The sequence below is a fragment of the Taeniopygia guttata genome, chromosome 4A (genome assembly GCF_048771995.1).
Source record: "Taeniopygia guttata chromosome 4A, bTaeGut7.mat, whole genome shotgun sequence".
NCBI lineage: Eukaryota > Metazoa > Chordata > Aves > Passeriformes > Estrildidae > Taeniopygia > Taeniopygia guttata.
Genome location: NC_133029.1, coordinates 6759288 through 6764754, shown reverse-complemented (window position 1 = coordinate 6764754; position 5467 = coordinate 6759288). Strand labels below are relative to the sequence as shown.

Here is a 5467-nt window from a genome sequence, read left to right as displayed (position 1 = left end):
ATGGTGAACTCTCCCTAATTCTCTCCTCTCCTGCTGTAAAACTCCCTCACTTGCCATTTGCTGATTTTAGTCCTTGGGGTCCTTGCTCTCACATGCAGAATGTTGCCCAGCATTGCACCTTCTTCATCGTGCCTGTTCTGGAAGGAGGAACCTGAAAAATATTACATAATTTAATTTAAAATTTCTTTGGAGTGATTGGTTTGGTGCCTTTCCTGGCACCTGGTTTAAACGCTTTTGGGGCTTTAGTCCCCCAATTTTATTGTATAGACAATGTCTCCAAATGAGCTACAGCAAAAAGGGGAGATAAACACAAATTCAGCACTAGAGCAGTTGCTAAATTTTCTGTGTGTTTAAGGTAAGGCTTACTATTTTAAAGTGAAAAGTCCAACACTGCACTTAATCTGATTAGCACATTTTTTTCATACTCCCGGGATATTTCTGAGAATTAATACTCAGGTTCAGACTATGGAAGCATGGCAGTGTACACTGTCAGAATCTGAGCCATGGGCCTTTAAAATACTGTCTATCTCTTGACTTCTGACAAGTGAAACCATGGTAAATGGTACTCCAGGTAATGACTTTATAGTCTTATTAAAGCTTACTGCAGTCCTTGGGCTAGACTATCAAGTCTAAGTATTCCCAGTGTTCCAATGTTGTACTGTTAGTGTGATAGTTACTGTTAGAAGAAAGCTCTTAAAACATAATTTGCCATTGTTACCTTGCTTTTCAAATACATTTCACAGTCTATTTGCACTGAGAATTGCTTTTTGTTTTATAATCTTAAATGTAATAGGTTGCTGATAAGTGCAGTGCATTTCCATGAAGTGATGAGCTGAAAACTGGCAAGAACTGTTTGATGGGATGTGTAAAATCCTGGTGAGTTTTAGCCCACACACAGACACTTAAATTGTTACAAGCCTTTGCTATACCTGTCAGAAGGTTGGTTTCCTGCCAGGCAGTAGTTCTTGTAATAACTAAATTTTATTCTCTCCCAGATGATACAAGAGTATGAAGGCAACACACATTGCCAAAAGTACTGGAAATGGGAAAGCACTTTGGACAACACTGAAATGCCTCTGCGCCGCTGACCAGGTAACAAATAGCAATACACAAAGACTTTGCAGCAGCACTAATGTAATTTGCTGGAAAGTCCACACTTTCAGTTCAGAAAACCATGGAAGTTGCAATAAAACACAATGGCAGTGTGTGTGTTTTGTTTACAGCTTTTCAGGCCGGCTGTTCCACACCATTCAAACAGACAATGTTGCTGGAGTGCAAAGTAATGAGAGCTCTGCAGGGTGGTTTGTGTCAGCTGAGCTCAAAGCTGGCAGCTCTGGGACAGGATCTGGCAACAAGTCACTCGTGTGGGGGTGTTGTGTGAGAGGTAGTGAGGTGCTGATTGCTGAGATTTAATGAATAATCAATCATCTCTCCTTTCTCACAGGGGGAGCTTGGGGCTCTCAGAAATTTACCTTGTGGGACCAGGTAGGTTTCCAGAAAACACCAAAATTGTCATCTTGCGCTTTGAAAAACAGCCTGAAGAAAATGCCTTCCCAAAGTTGTGTCAGTCCCAGCTGGGACTGTGGGTTCCCTCCCCAGCCCCACATTGTCACTCTCAGGCTCAGGCAGAGCTGCTGGCCTAAAATCACCCAGAAAAGGTTGCTGAGCTGGTTATAAAAATAAAGATACAGATGATCACTCGCATCTCCTCTGGGAGTCAAAAGGATCTGTATTCTTTATGATAAAGGGGATAAACCCCCCATAGGAAAGAGTCAAGTCCCACATCACATATCAGAGATTATCCACCTATTTTGAGGGAGCCTGACCAAAACTATGGACTGTTCTCTGAGTGTTTCACTCTGAATGTCATTCTTATGCCCATGTTTTACACACTCTTTGCAGCTTTACTTGTCTCATGCAGGTATTCCCAGAGGATAATGCCCCTGCCCTTACACACAAGCCAATGTTTTCAGATACATCTGACAGTGATCTCTAACTCATAAAGAAGTTAGCAGTATTTGTTCATTCAGAAAATTTAGGAACTGCTGGTGTAAGATATCTTTATTGTCTGACTATAAAGAAGATGTTCTGTATCAAAAAACACAAGGGTGTGTTAAATCCATAGCTGAGAAATCCCCTCATAGATGGAAAACTGAGGTGTACAACTGAAATTGGCTTATTTTTAAGGAAGTGCTGATGGTTTTAAAAATATATTGAATTCAAATGAGAAGAAGATGTTTGCCATAAGCCCCAGATGGCTTGAAACAATAGCTCTAACAATGGCTCCCAGAACCATCCAGTGCTCCTGATTTGTTTAATTCAGAAACATAAAGATGGTTATTTAAATGAGAGAAGCATTAGCTATTTATATTTTAGCAGAAAAAAAAAAAAAAAAAAAAAAGCTTTTAAAAACACTAGAACCCAAATGGTTCTAATGTCCTTCACTGGTATTTAAATTTATCTTCTTTATACCTCTAGTCTCAATGGTTTGCATGTTTCAGTTACTGACTATAACCACAAACATCTGTTGTGTATTTAAAACAAGGGCAGAATCTATATTAATTACATCTTAAATCAAAACAAGTACAACTTGTATTAATCCCTTTCAGATTTGTTTGGAATTGTTCTATTACTTTGGAAAATAAAAGAATACAAAATCCAATATTCTTGGTATTAGCAGTGAATTCCACCTGGTTAAGCCTACACACAGCGTTCACATTTACCTCAGTTTTCTCCTTTTCCAAAAGTAGAATCTGAACAATGATTTATACTTCCCACCTCATAAATGGTGGGAAATTGTTACTTCTTGTTGCCATTTCAGCTTTGTACCTATAATATCCCAATGCTCTGTAATGCTCATCTCATTTTAAGGATTAGTTTGTGAACTGTACAGGAGCAGCACTGAGTTGGGTGTTTGTGTCATGCTTAACTCTGCAAGGTACCATAGTACAGGTAAGGAATCAAGTAACTGAGACACAGACCTCTGTCCATATGTATGAAATATCATCTCCTAAATACTTTATAACACAGCAGTTAAAGGTCAAGGAAATAGCAGGATGCTGGTTGCAGTATAAGCCTGTAGGTATAGGTAGGTAGAAACTCCTGCTTGTAACCTTTGCAACCTCTCTGGATACCACAGAGAGAAAACAGCAGTGAGATGGAGTGACATGAGATTTTAGTAGTGGGTACAACACGTACCATTTGAAACATCAAAAACTGAGAGACAAACCTTGGGCTTAGGTTGGGAAAGGCATCTGTTCGTGCTTTAACAGAGCATTTATCCCAGAACAACAGGGAGCAGCGTGTGGCACATAGAGGATGCAGCTATTGAGGTGACAGAAGACTAAACCAGTGTCCTCATGGGTACAGCACAGTGCGTGTGTGATGCTTCGTCCAGCCAATGTGCTGCTGTACTCATGTGCTTTGAGCTCAATTAATATGAATTTGAGTGAGTGAGTGAGGAACCTCTGCATTTTGTAATTGGAGATGAAAGAGCTGCTGCAGGACTGGGAACACTGTACCTTATACACATCTTTATGCTAAAATAATCAGTAGAAGTAATTAGGATTTCAGTCACCATTGGCAACATTTGTTCTTTTGAAGGGGATTTATGGGGACTTGTTTTGCTTCACTTTAGATTTAACATCTGGACATTTCGTAGCTCCTTTGAGAATGAAAGGAAATAAGATCAGCAGTCTTGTACAAAACCAAGCAAATGCAATTAAGTATCGAATGCATATTGGCTTAGAATTATTCCAGAGTTTAAAACCAAGCTGCTGTTGTAAATCAGAGAAGTGACTTGTTTGCCTGCAGTGTTTTGGGGTGGAGCTCAAAGCTTTCTGACACAAGTTCCCTTAGCACAGGACTTTGATGTCCATATTTGACTCCAACTGGGACATACAGTCAATGTTACTCATTATCATTTTCAAGCTACATTTGAATGGCCATTAATAAAATTACAAGAGGTTTTATTGGTTTGTTTGGGTTTTTGTTTTTCCTTCTGATAAGATTTAAATGGGAGTACCTGCAGGATGGCTGAGCCATTCAGTGTTACCTTTTCCCAGAATGCTTTACATCCATTATCAATATTCTTATTATTTTCATTCTTCTCCTTGCAATCAGTTTTTTTGTGAATGTCCTTAAAGCCAAGTTGGCAGAGTTTCTTTTGGAATTTTATCCTGTACACAGGTTGCCTTTGTTCATAAGGTGTAAAGCAAGGCTGGGGAACCTCCTGTGAGGGCCGGGGAACCTCCTGTGAGGGCCGGGGAACCTCCTGCAAGGCCGGGGAACGTCCTGTAAGGGCCGGGAACCTCCTGCAAGGGCCCCCGGAACCTCCTGCAAGGCCGGGGAACCTCCTGCAGGGCCGGGGAACGAGTCCGCTGAGCAGCGGTGGGGCAGCCGGGGCTCCGGGGCTCAGGGGGATCTCATCACCCCCGGCAGGAGCGAGCCGGTCTCGTCTGCCGCGTCTGCTGCGAGAGGAGCGGAGGAAACAGCTTTAAGGCCCCAGCAGAGATTGAGAGTAGGAAAAAGGAACCCACTGTTCAGGTGGGCAGGTGTTGGAACAGGCTGCGCAAGGAGGCGGTGGAGTCACCGTCCCTGGAGGTGTTTAAGAGATGTCTGGATCTGGCGCTGAGTGATGTGGTTTAGGATCATGGAATTGTCAAGGAGGGAAGAGACCTTCAAGATCATCAAATCCAGCCACTCACTCAGGGCACGGCAACCCCAAAACCACTAAACCACATCACCCAGCATTGCCACTGCCAGCCCGGAACCAAAGGTGTGTTTGAGAGGCGCTTAGATCTGGTGCTAAGTGATGTGGCTTAGGGGTTGTGGTGGCAGCGGTGGATGGACGGCTGGACTTGATCGCGAAGACCATCCAACCCTGACCATTGCATTGCGCTGCGTTCCGCCCGGGACGCCGTGAGGGCGGTCGGGGCACCGTGAGGGAGCGCGCGCGGCGCCGCTCCCCCCTCCCCACGGGGCGCGCGCGCGGTGCCGCAGCGCCGCCCGCCCCCCGCCGCCCGCTCTGCGCACGCGCGCGGCACTGCGGCTGCGCGGCCGCAGCAGCGCGACTCCCGCGTACCCCCCCAAACAACGGCTGCGGGTGAGCGCAGCGCATGCGCACCGCTCCCTGTGTGCCCGCGCCGCCCGCCAGCCCCGCTCGCTCGGGAAGCGGCGGCGGCGCATGCGCAGAGCCGCTGTTCCCCACACACCCCCATCTTCCGTTTCCCGGCCTCGCGGAGAAGCTGCGCGGGGGCAGCGGGAACCGGGAGCGGGAAAGGCGTGTGCGCTGCCGCGCGTGCGCAACGGAGGCGGCGAGTACCCCCCCCCCCCGGGGCTCCCGCCAATCGGGCACCGCCCCGCAGCGCCGCCGCGGCCCAGGCGCGCCGTGCGTGCGTCCGCTCGTGCGTGCGTGCGTCTGCTCGTGCGTGCGTGCGTCTGCTCGTGCGTGCGTGCGTGCGTGCGC

At 46.2% G+C, this 5467-nt stretch overlaps 1 long non-coding RNA gene across 1 annotated transcript; it reads left to right on the top strand.

Moving 5' to 3' along the window:
* Positions 1-413: 413 nt before the first annotated feature.
* Positions 414-1448, top strand: LOC140684161 (uncharacterized). The gene is made up of 3 exons (XR_012055966.1): positions 414-876; positions 996-1092; positions 1224-1448. It is a non-coding gene; the product is annotated as an uncharacterized lncRNA (long non-coding RNA).
* Positions 1449-5467: the final 4019 nt, after the last annotated feature.